Genomic DNA, 16618 nt, shown 5'->3' with positions numbered 1-16618 from the left:
TTTTTTTTGTCTTCCTGTTGTGAAGAACTTCTGCATTTACAGTGTTGTAGTAAAATTCAGTGGTAATCATTAGTTGGAAGAGGTTTGAAAGATTGATAGTAATTTCAAGTCTTAAAAAGCTTCCAAACGGTTGACATTCATAGTGGTAACAAATCAGAATGATATACTGATTGCTTCGGTCTGTAGCTTAGTGATTTAGAACAGATTTAATATTTAAATCTTCATAATGAATTTTTGTTTTCAAGTTAGGTTAAAGCATTGAGGATACTTAAGAATTTGCTATTTCTGTTACCTCAGGAATAGAAATGGTAGTGTCAGTTGTTTGATTTGTAGCTTTGTTTATCTTAAGTGTGCTTAATACTCTCAAATTTGAGAATTTGCATTTTAAACTGAATTACCTATGTTTTTGCTGATTAAAAGTGGGCATTTGGATGTTGAGTCAATTTAAGCAAAACTGCATCTAGGTAATGTAAGGATTATTCCCCAAAAGACAGTATTTGCACTTAGAAGAGGGTAAGTCTCTTTCTTCTATTTTAACCAACTTACTGCATCAGTGTTAAGATTTTGGTTACCGGGAATATAATTTCTCTTCCCTGTTTTAGAAGGCTTTTTTTTTTAATTAAGTGGAGCAACAAAGATTGCCTCTAAACCAGGGTAAGATAATGAATGCGTTTTCCTTAGTGTCTTATTGCAGGTTGCTTTGCTGTACCTTTGTCTAATGTTTTCTATTAAAAGTGAATGTTGTAAAAACTTCTTTCCAATAAAAATTCCCTTTCTACCTGTTATTTTAAAAATTATAACATTGCATGTTTGGTCAAATGTTGCCAAGTATCATTTGGCAATGTTACTAGGAAATAGGAAAGAACTGTACTGAATGTTGAGACTGGTGTATTTTTAAAAATGAGAATTAAACGTTTAAATAAATGCTTAGAAACTAAACAAAGAATGGTAAAAACCCTAAAGAGGAAATCCTCTTCTCAAGGACAATCCTTGTTAATAGGTGTATGTTCAGCAAACTCTTTTGTATGTACCTACATTTTAAAAGTAGGATGAAATAGTTCAGCAGTTTATATGATTGGCGTTCTCATATCAGAACAAATAGACCTTCCTCATCCTCTTTAATGCCTGTATAATGTTCTATAGCATGGCCGTTCCATAATGGTTGATGGACATTTCTTGCTATTATGAGTAATGCAGTGATTGTTGGAATGGCAGGTCATGTTCTTGCTTACCACATATACACTTAGTTGATGAGATGGCTTACTCATATTAAATGTGCTGGATAACTAGAACACAGCAGTTCTTTGGTATCATGGGTATTTTTTTTGTTCTCAGTATATATTCAGGGAAAGGTACATGCTCATTGGCAGCCTTGTTAAAGCCTTAGGGTATATTCAACTAAAACATTTTACTGAAAAATTTCAAAGCTAGATAATACATGATAAAACAGTTAATGGCCTATAAAGACCCTCATGTTGCTCCTTCCCTGTTTTCTCCCAGCACTTGGAGATGACGTATGTTAACAGTTTGCCTATTTCTAGGTCTTTTTATTTGCAGGGAGATATATTTATCTTTATTTTAGGAACAAATACTGGGTTGTTTTATATATACATACATACATACATATGTAAGTATTTTAACTTCAGACACCCATATGTGTACATAATCGTTCTGTATCATAAAACTGGTATGCTATAGTATAGATGCACCATGATTTATTGTTTAGTATGTTTCCAAACTATTGCAGGCTTTGTGTTGCCATTTGCAACATACCAAAAAGGATCTGCCCCTGCTCACAAGGTACTCGCAATTTTTGTTTGAGTGGTGGGAATTTCAATAATTGTAATAGATTGTGGGCATTTTCATTAGAGATGAGTATAAGCAATTGTGTCGACTTGGTGGGTCAAGAAAACATTTGGGCTGGTCTTGACATTTAGACTAGATGAGTTGGCAGAGGGCATGCTACTAACATGCCAATACACAGCATGATGGATGGGCTTCTTATGTTTTTTCTTATGTTGCTAGGCCACAGAGACTTCAGAGGTACATCATCCATTTTTATTGCTTTGCATTGTTTTATGGCTTAACAGTTTTTGGTAAGTTTTTTGTTTTTTTTTTAACAGTTTCTGCTAAGTTTTAATAGCAAAATCAGCTTAAGGGATATGGGACACATTCAACAACAGAAGTACAAGTCAGGTGATATCTTGAATGGGAAATGATAATCACTGTATGTTAAAAGGTTTCTGTGAAAAGTATAATTCATAGTTTGGAGACCCCCTTTATTAAGCGATAGTTAGCAATATTCTCACTCTTCTATTTTTTTCCTTTAATATATCTTCCCTATATTTTCACTTACTAGCTAGTTTTAAAATATAATTTTGTTAGAAAACGTTTGCACTAAGTAAATCAGTTTCTGACGTATTTGCTATAATTAGAAACTTAATATGTTTTGTAAATTTTGTTTTAAAAATAAAGCTAACAGTTGTATAATTTGGCAGGGGGAGGCAGGGTTAGTTTGAAGAATAAGTGGGCATGAATTACTAGCTTCAAATTAAATTTGAGTTTAGCACATTGTGAATGTTCTTGATGCTTAAATTTAGTCGCTTACTAAGTATAATGTATGGAAGTATATTGTTGGGAAATAGGATTTGTTGCTCATTTTTAAGACAGGCATGCAACTGGTTTGGGAAAATTGGTCTTTGACATTGGAACCTGCTTGTGGGTGAACTTCATATTCTTCCTAAATGAGAAATTAAATGCCATGGGATAAACAAAAAAGGAGATACTAGAAAGCTGCTTTTTAAAAAAGATATATTAGAGAGGCTAAAAGGGCAGATGAATCACTTTTGTACTGACTTATCCCACATACTTATTTATTAATAACACTTTTATTGATAATTTATTAATAAGCTTGCAGTTGGAGCTGAATGATTTGCATCTTCAGAGAGGAAAATGATTAAAGATTTCCTTTTTTAGCTGCGTGCTCTCTTCTCAGGCAGATTTTCTTTGGCTCCTTTAATTGTTTTATCACTGCATATGGTTTGTTTTTTTTAAAAAAAAAAAACCCGAAAACATGTCTGAAATGGGTTTTGTTCTAAAATTATCTGATGTGAACTTGTACTGTTTTGACAATATGCTTATATCCCAGCATTTTCTGTCAGTTTCATCAGAGATTGATTACCTCTTTGTGCAAAACATCTGGGATCTGGAGATAACTGCAGTGGGACAAACACGGTTCCTGTCTTCAAGTAACTTGCATTCTGTTGGAGATTCTGTTTCTTTTGAAATTATGCATCCTTTTCAGCATTGTGGGATCGTCTCAGATTGTTCACACTCTACAGACAAATTGGAGTTTGTCCCATCATCATTTAGTATATACTCTCTGATTAAAGTGAAGGCTTCACTCTTACACTGGTTTTGTTATTTGGATACCATATGAAAGGTACATTTTTTTTTGATGCTTTTGTTGCTAATGTAATTAGCCTCAGAGTAGGCATCTGACTTAGTATTTCATAGTCCTTAATGGTGGAGAAGGCAATGGCAACCCACTCCAGTACTCTTGCCTGGAAAATCCCATGGGCGGAGGGGCTGGTAGTCTACAGTCCACGGCGAAGAGTCGGAGACGACTGAGCGACTTCACTTTCACTTTTCACTTTCATGCATTGAAGAAGGAAATGGCAACCCACTCCAGTATTCTTGCCTGGAGAATCCCAGGGACAGGGGAGCATGGTGGGCTGTCGTCTATGGGGTCACACAGTTGGACACGACTGATGCGACTTAGCAGCCGCAGCAGCAATAGCAGTTCTTAATGACATAAATTTTGGTATCAAATAGATCAGGTTCTTTTTTTGACCCAGTCACTTTCTTGTTCCATGAGTACATGGTCCTGAACCTGTTTCCTTGTTTTTACAGTCGTGTCTGACTCTTTGTGACCTGATGGACAGTACCCTGCACCAGGGTCCTCTGTCCATGAGTTTTTCTAGGCAAGAATACTGGAGTGGGTTGCCATTTCCTTCTCCAGGGAATCTCCCCAACCCAGGGATTGAACCCAGGTCTCCCACATTGTAGACAGACGCTTGACCATCTGAGCCACCAGGGAAGTCCTTAAAAAGGAGAGACTACTGTTAATATCTGTCTCACAGGATTGTGAACAAATTATACTTTAAACTGAACAAATTATACTTTGAACAAATGAAGTGTAACTATACATGTAAAGGGTATACTATCATTGTTGGTACCTAGAGATGTTAATATTACAACTTCGTTTAAGACATATGAGTGTACCTTTATTTCATCCCCCCTCAACCACAAGGTATTTGTGCAATTAATGAGGTGAATGAATAGCCATCTTTTAAAAAGTACTGACATAAGTCATAGAGCACTCTTAGTAATTGAGATTTGGTTTTTAACCTAGGCTTTGCTCTTGATTTGCTGGGTGAGCTTGGATATGGGAGCCCTTTATTCCTCTACTGCTTCAACTCTAGTAAGAGGTATGAACCATGTTAGCTGTGTTTAAGTATTTCTTATAAGAAAGTTACAAGTAACGTGTTAAGAGTGCCTTCCAGGTAGGAAGAAGGATCAAGAAAAGCATTATGACAGATGTATTTGACTTAAAAAGTTGACTGTATAGAGAAAGTGAGGGGAAAAAGTAAATTTCAGTAGAGGGACAAATAGGCAGAAACATGGGGCACATACAGAGAAGTATGCCTCAGTTCAGTTCATTTCAGTCACTCAGTCGTGTCCGACTCTTTGTGACCCCATGAATCGCAGCACGCCAGGCATCCCTGTCCACCATCTCCTGGAGTTCACTCAAACTCACGTCCATTGACTTGCTGATGCCATCCAGCCATCTCATCCTCTGTCGTCCCCTTTTCCTCCTGCCCCCAATCCCTCCCAGCATCAGAGTCTTTTCCAATGAGTCAACTCTTTGCATGAGGTGGCCAAAGTATTGGAGTTTCAGCTTTAGCATCATTCCTTCCAAAGAAATCCCAGGGCTGATCTTAAGAATGGACTGGTTGGATCTCCTTGCAGTCCAAGGGACTTTGAAGAGTCTTCTCCAACACCACAGTTCAAAAGCATCAATTCTTCAGCTCTCAGCTTTCTTCACAGTCCAACTCTCGCATCCATACATGACCATTGGAAAAACCATAGCCTTGACTAGACGGACCTTTGTTGGCAAAGTAATGTCTGCTTTTCAATATGCTATGTAGGTTGGTCATAACTTTTCTTCCAAGGAGTAAGTGTCTTAATTTCATGGCTGCAATCACCATCTGCAGTGATGTTGGAGCCCCCAAAAATAAAGTCTGACACTGTTTCCCCTGTTTCCCCATCTATTTCCCATGAAGTGATGGGACCAGATGCCATGATATTCGTCTTCTGAATGTTGAGTTTTAAGCCAACATTTTCACTCTCCTCTTTCACTTTCATCAAGAGGCTTTTTAGTTCCTCTTCACTTTCTGCCATAAGAGTGGTGTCATCTGCATATCTGAGGTTATTGATATTTCTCCCGGCAATCTCGATTCCAGCTTGTGCTTCTTCTAGCCCAGCGTTTCTCATGATGTACTCTGCATAGAAGTTAAATAAGCAGGGTGACAATATACAGCCTTGACGTACTCCTTTTCCTATTTGGAACCAGTCTGTTGTTCCATGTCCAGTTCTAACTGTTGCTTCCTGACCTGCATATAGGTTTCTCGAGGCAAGTCAGGTGGTCTGGTATTCCCATCTCTTGAAGAATTTTCCACAGTTTATTGTGATTCACACAAAGGCTTTGGAATAGTCAAAGCAGAAATAGATGTTTTTCTGGAACTCTCCTGACTTTTCGATGATCCAGCGGGTGTTGGCAGTTTGATCTGTGGTTCCTCTGCCTTTTCTAAAACCAGATTGAATGTCTGGAAGTTCACAGTTCATGTATTACTGAAGCCTGGCTTGGAGAATTTTGAGCATTACTTTACTAGTGTGTGAGATGAGTGCAATTGTGCGGTAGTTTGAGCATTGTTTGGCTTTGCCTTTCTTTGGGATTGGAATGAAAACTGACCTTTTCCAATCCTGTGGCCACTGCTGAGTTTTCCAAATTTGCTGGCATATTGAGTGCAGCACTTTCACAGCATCATCTTTCAGGATTTGAAATAGTTCCACTGGTATTCCATCACCTCCACTAGCTTTGTTTGTAGTGATGCTTTCTAAGGCCCACTTGACTTCACATTCCAGGATGTCTGGCTCTAGGTGAGTGATCATACCATCATGATTATCTTGGTCGTGAAGATCTTTTTTGTACAGTTCTGTGTATTATTGCCACCTCTTCTTAATATCTTCTGCTTCTGTTAGGTCCATACCATTTCTGTCCTTTATCGAGCCCATCTTTGCATGAAATGTTCGCTTGGTATCTAATTTTCTTGAAGAGCTCTCTACTCTTGCCCATTCTGTTGTTTTCTGCTATTTCTTTGCATTGATCAATGAGGAAGGCTTTCTTTTCTCTTCTTGCTATTCTTTGGAACTCTGCATTCAGATGTTTATATCTTTCCTTTTCTCCTTTGCTTTTCACTTCTCTTTTCACAGCTATTTGTGAGGCCTCCCCAGACAGCCATTTTGCTTTTTCGCATTTCTTTTCCATGGGGATGGTCTTGATCCCTGTCGCCTGTACAATGTCATGAACCTCCATCCATAGTTCATCAGGCATTCTGTCTATCAGATCTAGTCCCTTAATTTTATTTCTCACTTCCACTGTATAATCATAAGGGATTTGATTTAGGTCATACCTGAATGGTCTAGTGGTTTTCCCTACTTTCTTCAATGTAAGTCTGAATTTGGCAATAAAGAGCTGATGATCCGAGCCACAGTCAGCTCCTGGTCTTGTTTTTGCTGACTGTATAGAGCTTCTCCATCTTTGGCTGCAAAGAATATAGTCAATATGATTTCAGTGTTGACCATCTGGTGATGTCCATGTGTAAAGTCTTCTCTTGTGGTGTTGGAAGAGGGTGTTTGCTATGACCTGTGCGTTCTCTTGGCAAAATTCTGTTAGCTTCTGCCCTGCTTCATTCCGTATTCCAAGGCCAAATTTGCCTGGTACTCCAGGTGTTTTTTGACTTCCTACTTTTGCATTCCAGTCCCCTATAATGAAAGGACATTGTGTTTGGGTGTTAGTTCTAGAAGGTCTTGTAGGTGTTCATAGAACCGTTCAACTTCAGCTTCTTCAGCGTTACTGGTTGGGGTATAGACTTGGATTATTGTGATATTGAATGGTTTGCCTTGGAAACGAACAGAGATCATTCTGTCATTTGAGATTGCACCTAAGTACTGCATTTCGGACTCTTTTGTTGACCATGATGACTACTCCATTTCTTCTAAGGGATTCCTGCCTGCAGTAGTAGATATAATGGTCATCTGAGTTAAATTGACCCATTCCAGTCCATTTTAGTTCGCTGATTCCTAGAATGTCGACATTCACTATTGCCGTCTCCTGTTTGACCACTTCCAATTTGCCTTGATTCATGGACCTGACATTCCAGGTTCCTATGCAATATTGCTCTTTACAGCATCAGACCTTGCTTCTGTCACCAGTCACATCCACAACTGGGTATTGTTTTTTGCTTTGGCTCCATCCCTTCATTCTTTCTGGAGTTATTTCTCCACTGATCTCCAGTAGCATACTGGGCACCTACTGACCTGGGGAGTTCCTTTTTCACTATCCTATCATTTTGTCTTTTCATACTGTTCATGGGGTTCTCAAGGCAAGAATACTGAAGTGGTTTGCCATTCCCTTCTCCAGTGGACCACATCCTGTCAGACCTCTTCACCATGACCTGCCCGTCTTGGGTGGCCCCACAGGGCATATCTTAGTTTCATTGAGTTAGACAAGGCTGTGGTTGTAGTGTGATTAGATTGACTAGTTTTCTGTGATTATGGTTTCAGTGTGTCTGCCCTCTGTGATTATGGTTTCAGTGTGTCTGCCCTCTGATGCCCTCTTGCCCTTCGTCTTACTTGGGTTTCTCTTACCTTGGATGTGGGGTATCTCTTCATGGCTGCTCCAGCAAAGTGCAGCTGCTGCTCCTTACCTTGGACGAGGGTTATCTCCTCACCGCCGCCCCTCCTGACCTTGAACGTCGTGTAGCTCCTCTAGGCCCTCCTGTGCCCGCGCAGCCACTGCTCCTTGGACGTGGGGTAGCTCCTCCCGGCCGCCACCCCTGGCCTTGGGTGGAGGGAGCTCCTCTCAGCCACCGCCCCTGCCCTTGGACGTAGGGTAGCTCCTCTCGGTTGTTCCTGCACTGTCGCAGCCTGGCGCACTTGGCTGCTGCCCCTGACCTTGGAAGTGGATCTCTCGGCCGCGCTTGTGCGCCGTCGAAGCCGTCCACGCTTGTGAAGTATGCCTCAGTTCAGTCGCTCAGTCGTGTCCGACTCTTTGCGACCCCATGAATCACAGCACGCCAGGCCTCCCTGTCCATCACCAACTCCTGGAGTTCACTCAGACCCACGTCCATCGAGTCAGTGATGCCATCCAGCCATCTCATCCTCTGTCGTCCCCTTCTCCTCCTGCCCCCAATCCCTCCCAGCATCAGAGTCTTTTCCAGTGAGTCAACTCTTCCCATGAGGTGGCCAAAGTACTGGAGTTTCAGCTTTAGCATTCCTTCCAAAGAACACCCAGGACTGATCTCCTTCAGAATGCACTGGTTGGATCTCCCTGCAGTCCAAGGGACTCTCAAGAGTCTTCTCCAACACCACAGTTCAAAAGCATCAATTCTTTGGTGCTCAGCTTTCTTCACAGTCCCAACTCTCACATCCATACATGACCACTGGAAAAACCATAGCCTTGACTAGACAGACCTTTGTTGGCAAAGTAATGTCTCTGCTTTTCAATATGCTGTCTAGGTTGGTCATAACTTCTTCCAAGGAGTAAGCGTCTTTGAATTTCATGGCTGCAGTCACCATCTGCAGTGATCTTTGGAGCCCCAAAAAATAGTCTGACACTGTTTCCACTCTTTCACCTTCATCAAGAGGCTTTTTAGTTCACTTTCTGCCATAAGGGTGGTGTCATCTGCATATCTGAGGTTATTGATATTTCTCCTGGCAATCTTGATTCCAGCTTGTGCTTCTTCCAGCCCAGCATTTCTCATATGCCTACTGTGTGCTAAATATTGTATAAAGTACATTTGCAAATGTTCTCACTGGATCCATTTCAGTAACCCTCTGCTTCACAGTAAGGTAGCTGAAGCTCGTCTCAGAAAGGTTAAACTTTGCCAAGGCCACCCAGTGGGTGAAATGATTGAACTGGGAGTTGAATCCAAGCCTTACTGATTTTAATGGCCATATTCTGCATGAAACTTCCAGATACAAGTGGATAACTGTGTGAATCACAATAAACTGTGGAAAATCCTGAAAGAGATGGGAATACCAGACCACCTGACCTGCCTCTTGAGAAATTTGTATGCAGGTCAGGAAGCAACAGTTAGAACTGGACATGGAACAGCAGACTGGTTCCAAATAGGAAAAGGAGTACGTCAAGGCTGTATATTGTCACCCTGCTTATTTAACTTCTATGCAGAGTACATCATGAGAAATGCTGGGCTGGAAGAAGCACGAGCTGGAATCGAGATTGCCGGGAGAAATATCAATAACCTCAGATATGCAGATGATACCACTCTTATGGCAGAAAGTGAAGAGGAACTAAAAAGCCTCTTGATGAAAGTGAAAGAGGAGAATGAAAATGTTGGCTTAAAACTCAACATTCAGAAGACGAATATCATGGCATCTGGTCCCATCACTTCATGGGAGATAGATGAGGAAACAGTGGAAACAGTGTCAGACTTTTTTTGGGGGGTCTCCAAAATCACTGCAGATGGTGACTGCAGCCATGAAATTAAAAGATGCTTACTCCTTGGAAGAAAAGTTACGACCAACCTAGATAGCATATTGAAAAGCAGAGACATTACTTTGCCAACAAAGGTCTGTCTAGTCAAGGCTATGGTTTTTCCAGTGGTCATGTATGGATGCAAGAGTTGGACTGTGAAGGAAGCTGAGCACCGAAGAATTGATGCTTTTGAACTGTGGTGTTGAAGAGTCTTGAGAGTCCCTTGGACTGCAGGGAGATCCAACCAGTGCATTCTGAAGGAGATCAGTCCTGGGTGTTCTTTGGAAGGAATGATGCTAAAGCTGAAACTCCAGTACTTTGGCCATCTCATGAGAAGAGTTGACTCATTGGAAAAGACTCTGATGCTGGGAGGGATTGGGGGCAGGAGGAGAAGGGGACGACAGAGGATGAGATGACTGGATGGCATCACTGACTCGATGGACGTGGGTCTGAGTGAACTCCAGGAGTTGGTGATGGACAGGGAGGCCTGGCGTGCTGCGATTCATGGGGTCGCAAAGAATCGGACACGACTGAACAACTGAACTGAACTGAACTGAATTTATATTAAGGGTAAAGGAGAGTTGTGGGAAATTGGGAGAAGTTGGGACCATATTAGTGTTTATCTGGCAGCCAGTGAAAATTACTAATAAAAGTTTTTGAGAAACAATAGTGGTAGCCAGACTGTAATTTAGAAAGACTAATTAGTAGCACTGAGTGAAATAGATGGCATTTGAGTGGTAAGGCTGCTATTGACAGCTTATGTTAACCATGAGAGCATGAGCAAAGAAGGAGCACTGGCAATAGATGCAAATGGAATATAAGGGAAGTTGTAAAAGTTTAATTAGCAAATGATTGGATATGGCAGGGAGAAATAAAGAAGAGTGAGTAGTTCAGTCAGAATTACTGTGGTAAGTAGGAGGGTGGTGATGTCACCAGAAATGGAACAAGAAGATTTAGAAGGAAGGTTTGAACAGACTGAGTTGAAGATGCTGGTAAGTGCATTGAAATGTTATGTCTTTTGTAGATAGCTTTACAAAATGGTTATGGGATATTCTCTTTTTGCCCTTTCTGATCCACTCTATACCTTTCTGTTCCTTGCTCTGTGTTGTCAGAAATTTGATTGTTAAAGAACTATACTCTCTTCTATGGCTTCATGTTGGGTTTGACAGTGGGAGAAACCAGCAGGAAGTCTAGAAGAGTGAGAGAAAAGTGAGGTTAAGATATTTGTTCCCCTGTCTCCAAAGTATACATATTGAGCAAATAGTTTATCAAGGCCTCTTATCAAGCTTTGCTCCAGTGGCCAGCTATAGGTCTTCTCTGGTAACCACTCCCTCCTACTGCTACTTCAGGCTTCCTTTTTCTAGCCCCAAGATGGTTTACCAGACCTTGTTGGTTTTCCCTTAACTGTGCCCACATCCTCGTAAATAGTTCCTTTTATTAAAACTCCAGTAACCCTGTTTGAATGTGCCATCTGCTGTCATCTCTTCAGTGAAAAAAAAATCCCACATTTTCTAATGACTTGGTCTCCCAGAAACCAACAAACTTGGAGAAGATCTAGCTGTTTACCCTCCTCACCTGTCAATGAGTTTTTCCACATTGATATTCAGTATCTTCCTGTTTCCTCCTGTGTCAGGTTAAATGTTTGACTCTTCTATTTCGTGATTCAGCTGGAAATGCAGCAAAGAAGAAACAAAAATCCTTGCCCTCAGTAGAGCTTATGTTTTAGTAGGGGGAAACAGATAATGAAGCATAATAAGTTGTATGGTATTTAGAAAATAATGTGTGGATAGAACAGGGTCAGGAGCCAGCAGTGCTGCAGGGCAGGATATTTGTGAAGATAGTGCAATTTAAAATGGGGTGATGGCCTTCCCTAGTGGCTCAGTGTTAGAGAATCCACCTGCCAATGCAGGAGACACGGGTTCGATTGCTGATCCAGGAAGATCCTAGATGCCACGGAGCAACTAAACCCGTGTGTCACAACTATTGAGCCTGTGCTTCAGAGGCTGGGAGCCACAACTACTGAAGCCCCCATGCCCTAGAGCCTGTGCTCTGTAACAAGAGAAGCCACTGTAATGAGAAGCCCGTGCACTGCAACTAGAGAAAAGCCCATGCAGCAATGAAGAACTAGCACAGCCATAAATAAAATGCGGTTAATGGGGTAGTATGAGTAGGTCTTTGAGAAGTATTTAAACAGAAGCTTGAAGGAAATGTGGGACTAAGCAGTGCAGATGTTTAGGGGAAAAGCATTCCAGGTAGAGGCTTAGGAAGAGCAAAAGCCCTGAGGCAGGATTGTACCTGGACTTTGAGGAAGAGCAAGTTGGTCAAAGTGGCTGAAGTTGAGTAAAGAACAAAGGAGTAGCTGATGATGTCAGAAAGGGACTAGCTCATAGTAGGGCTTTGTAAAGTATTGTAAGGATTTTGGCTTTTACAGCATGATTGGTCAACTATTTCAGGGTTTTGAGCAGAGGAATATGCTCTACTTGAATTTTTAAAAAAGATTCTCTGATTTTCTCAGGACATGATTCTTTTAGTTGATGTGGTTGGTTTTGGTGAGGCTTTATGAGAAAAGCAATCAGAACAACTTGGATTAAGGTATTAAAAGACCTGCAGTCTCCTAATTCTGTTACAGGCATCTGCATTTTTGAGGGAGAGATTATTCTCTGGCCAAAATGAATCTTTGATTATGATGTGCTGTCTTTAGAAGGGACTACTTGCAAGGTACTTGCAAGGTTGGCCCTTGTCTGGGCACTTGGATTTAGGTAGTGTTCCTACCATTCCCTAACTGGTAAAGGTGGTCTAGACTGTGCAAGCAATAGGATTTAGGCTAAATAACCTTTCTTCTGGGACTCTGGAATTTGGATATGTGCTAAGCAGTGGGTACCTATAAAACCTGGAGTACTTAGTCCTTGGGCAGAAACATCACTCACAAGTATAGTCTTTGTGACCCTTCATGGTAGGGAGAGAGCATAAACAGGCCTGCACTTGGGCTCCTCCAGACTCTTGTGTCTTTTCTCCAAATGATTCCACTGTGTATCTTCATTATGTGTCTGTAGTAAACTTTATTTGTGAGTACAAGACTTAGCAGTGCTGAGTTTTGTGAGTTCTTTTAGCTCATCTCTGAACCTAGCATTGGTCTTGGGAACCACTGGAAACAGCTAACATTAAAAATTTTTTTTTCTAAATTTAATATATATATATTTAGTATAACTAAGTGGAAAACATCACGTTGTGGACAGAAGGTGCAGTTTTGGAAAACCTGTCACATAGATCAGTCAGCTCTGTGTCTAGTGAAGAGCTCTTCTGAGCAGTTTCTGCTTTGTTAATTTCACTTCTTCCAAAAGCTCTAGGTCTTTTCATTATTGCAGCTTCTAGTAGCTCAGCTGGTAAAGAATCCACCTGCAATGCAGGAGATCCTGATTCGATTCCTGGGTTGGGAAGATCCATCCCCTGGAGAAGGGATAGGCTACTCACTCTAGCAATATTCTTGGGCTTCTCTGGTGACTCAGATGGTAAAGAATCCGCCTGCAGTGCGGGAGACCTGGGTTCAATCCCTGGGTTGGGAAGATCCCCTAGAGGAAAAGGCATGGCAACCCACTCCATTATTCTTGCCTGGAGAATCCCCATGGACAGAGGAGCCTGGTGGCTATAGTCCATGGGGTTGCAGAGAGTCAGACACAACTGAGTGACTAAGCACAGCACAGCAATTTTGAACATGTGGAGACTCACTGCCATCATGTAAATCTGTTGTAAGCAAGTTTAGAAAAAGGACAGCCTCATAAAGATCTTTAAAATAATCTAAGTGAAGGCAGTTGTTGACATAGGTGCCTGTTGACAGAGATGCCATGAATAATACCTTAGGGAGAAAGGAAGTATAGCTACTAGAAGCAACAGCATTTGACAACAGGTGTAGGTACGTCAGTATGTTAGAAGGATCGTGCTTTGCTTGTATACACTGCAACGAGATGTGTAGCAAGCTGGTCTGATTGAACTACTCTGTATTACTCCCCTTGGAAGGAAGTTGTTCTGTTCTGATCGTATAGTAAGACTTTGGTTCACAGGATATGAAACTTCAGTCACAGAAGGGAGATTGTGGCAAAATTACTCATTTGACATACCTCTTCTGATTATCTGTTGCTGACTTCAGAGTCACAACCAGTTCCTTTGAGTCTCTGGATTCATGTATCCATGATCGTGAAAGCTTTTATTTTCATTTGGTGGAACTATTTGCTTCCCTCCAGTTGAGTTTAATCACAGTTTTGTACTTTTATAACTGAAATTGCAGACAGTAACTCCCCGTTAGGTTGGAAAAAATGATGAGTGAGGAGGATAAATATGGATTTATTTAGTAGGAACCATTAATGTATCCATCCCTTGGCTCTAGGACTACAATACTAGGAATTTAACATAAGAGAACAATTCAATGAAACAAGTTATTGCACAAAGATGGTGATGAGAACATTTATAGCAAGAGACTGGAGGCTATAAATGTGAAATGTTAGGGAAATGTTTACTAAATTGTGCTCTATGAAAATGTGAAATATTAAAAATACATCATCCATCAAAAAGTGAATGGATAAATGTAATGTGGTATATACACACAATGAAATATTTATTCAGTCATAAAAATGAATGAAATTCTGATCCATGCTAATACATGGATGGACCTCACAAACATTACGCTCAGTGAAATAAGCCAGACACAGAAGGGTATGTATTATTTTTTTGCATGTATATGAGGGATCTAGAATAGGCAAATTCATAGAGGCAGAATGTAAGATAGAGGTTACCTGGGGTTTGAGGAAGGAGGGAATGGAAAATATTGTTCGCTGGGTACAGAGTTTCTCTGGAGATAATGAAGTTCTGCAGATGGGTAGTAGTGACTGTCGCATAACACTGTGAATGTACTTAATGCCACTGAATTGTGCCATTAAAAGTGGTTGATGTGGTAAATTTTATGTATATTGTCACAATAAAAGTTATAATTGAATATGCAATAATGATATGTATTTAGTGTAATATGAGTATGTAACTATATTAAAGTAGTTGAGTTTAAACAATTGAACCTTTTAAATTTTAAAAAATTTTAAGTGAAATCATGAGAAATTGAAATTATCTAGTTGCAACTATTTACAATTATAAATAGTCTTTTTTTAATACAAATTTTAAAAACTCATTTATTTTTGGCCAGGTCTTGGTTGCTGCGTGTTGGCTTTCTCTAGTTGTGACAGGCGGGAACTATTCTCTAGTTGTGGTGCAAGGGCTTCTCATTGTGGTGGCTTCTCTTGCGGAGCACATGTGTGTGCTCTTGTTGCCCGGACTTCATTAGTTGTGGCTTGAGGGCTGGAGGGTGCTGTCTCAGTAGTTGTGGTACACGGGTTTAGTTGCCCAGCAGCATGTGGAATCTGTGAAAAAATCGTCAGTGGGAATTAATTCTCTTTCTTGTGTAGAATGTTCTGTGAAGGAAGCAGATTTTTGGCCCTTTTCTAAACCATTGGTATAGTCATTAGATTTCACTTTTCTTACAAAGAGATGCACAGATTTACCAGCAGAGGGCGTAAGTTGCAGGTTGATGCTTAAAAGATGGGATTCTTAGGGGGAACCTGGAAAGACAAGTGTTTGCAATGTGCAAGCCTGTGTGAAACACTCTGCTTGCTGCTGTAGTTGGTCTGGCTTTTCTTTGACTCACTGGGGTCCAGTGGTGTGTTTCCAGCTTTCCCCAAGAGCATTCTTTGGCTTGGTGTGGTTAGCTAAGGGACCAGAGGAATGGGTAAGGACTTAATAAGAGTAGGTATTGGGAGCCTTGGATGTTAGTATCTTTTGGGGTTCAGATGCTGTTGCTCCATTTCTTCAGGTGAGGTGGAGAGAGCATGAGGCCAGGCATCTGATCATCCATACCTTGCTTGGCCACCAGCTCACTGAGTGATCTTGAGCCAGTTGCTTTCTGTCAGTCTCAGTTGGCTTATCTATAAAATGGAGGTAGTAAGATAGGGATAGTGTCCCCAAGCACAGTAGTTAATAGTGGTCTCTGAAGTCAGGCAGATTGGGTCTCAGATATCTGGGGTTGTGATCAAGTCATTTAAGTCTCAGAACCTCAGTTTCCTCATATTTATTTGTTTACTGATGTTCCATGTTTCAGTCAAGCTTGTGTTTACTGCAGTACTTTTTTTAAAAATTTATTTTTGGCTGTTCTGGGTCTTCACTGCTGCATGCAGGCTTTTTCTAGTTGTGGTTAGAAGGGCTGCTCTCTAGGTATAGTGCACAGATTTCTCCTTGCAGTGGCTTCTCTTGTGGCAGAGCACGGGCTCTATAGTGTGTGGGCTTCAGTACTTGTGGCGCTCAGCCTAAGCAGTTAATGGCACATGGGCTTAGTTGCCCCTGGCATGTGGAAATCTTCCTGCACCCAGAATTGAACCTGTGTCCCCTACATTGGCAGGCGGATTCTTAACCACTGTGCCACCAGGGAAGTCCTGCTGCACTACTTCTGAAGAGACATAGTTTTTTCTTTTTACCTTTTGTCCCCGTTAACCCATTTCTTCTTCCCATAACCCCCTGCCTCTGGCAACCACTAATATGTTTTCTGTATGAGATTTTTTTAAAATAATTTTTTAAAGAGTCCAGATATAAGACAGATTGTACAGTGTTTGTTTTTCTCTAACTTATAACACTTAGCATAATGCCTATGATATCCCTCCCTGTTGTTGCAAATGGAAGCATTTTAATGTTCTTCGTGGTTATATAATACTGTTATCTGTGTGTGTGTGTGTATCTTCTTTATCC

General features: G+C 40.9%; 1 protein-coding gene across 3 annotated transcripts in view; it reads left to right on the top strand.

Moving 5' to 3' along the window:
- Nucleotides 1-16618, top strand: part of KLHL3 (kelch like family member 3) — a 276969-nt gene that overhangs the window by 127448 nt on the left and 132903 nt on the right. Inside the window, exon 1 of one of the 3 annotated variants that reach the window (XM_059888749.1) lies at nt 4396-4490. The exons of the other annotated variants lie outside the window; for them this stretch is intronic. The gene's annotated coding sequence lies outside the window, so the exon portion shown is untranslated. Of the gene's footprint in view, nt 1-4395; nt 4491-16618 lie in introns of those variants that run through there. 3 annotated transcript variants of the gene reach the window in all.

This window comes from Bos taurus, chromosome 7 (genome assembly GCF_002263795.3).
Source record: "Bos taurus isolate L1 Dominette 01449 registration number 42190680 breed Hereford chromosome 7, ARS-UCD2.0, whole genome shotgun sequence".
NCBI classification, from domain to species: Eukaryota; Metazoa; Chordata; class Mammalia; order Artiodactyla; family Bovidae; genus Bos; species Bos taurus.
This window is presented reverse-complemented; position numbering and strand designations above follow the sequence as displayed.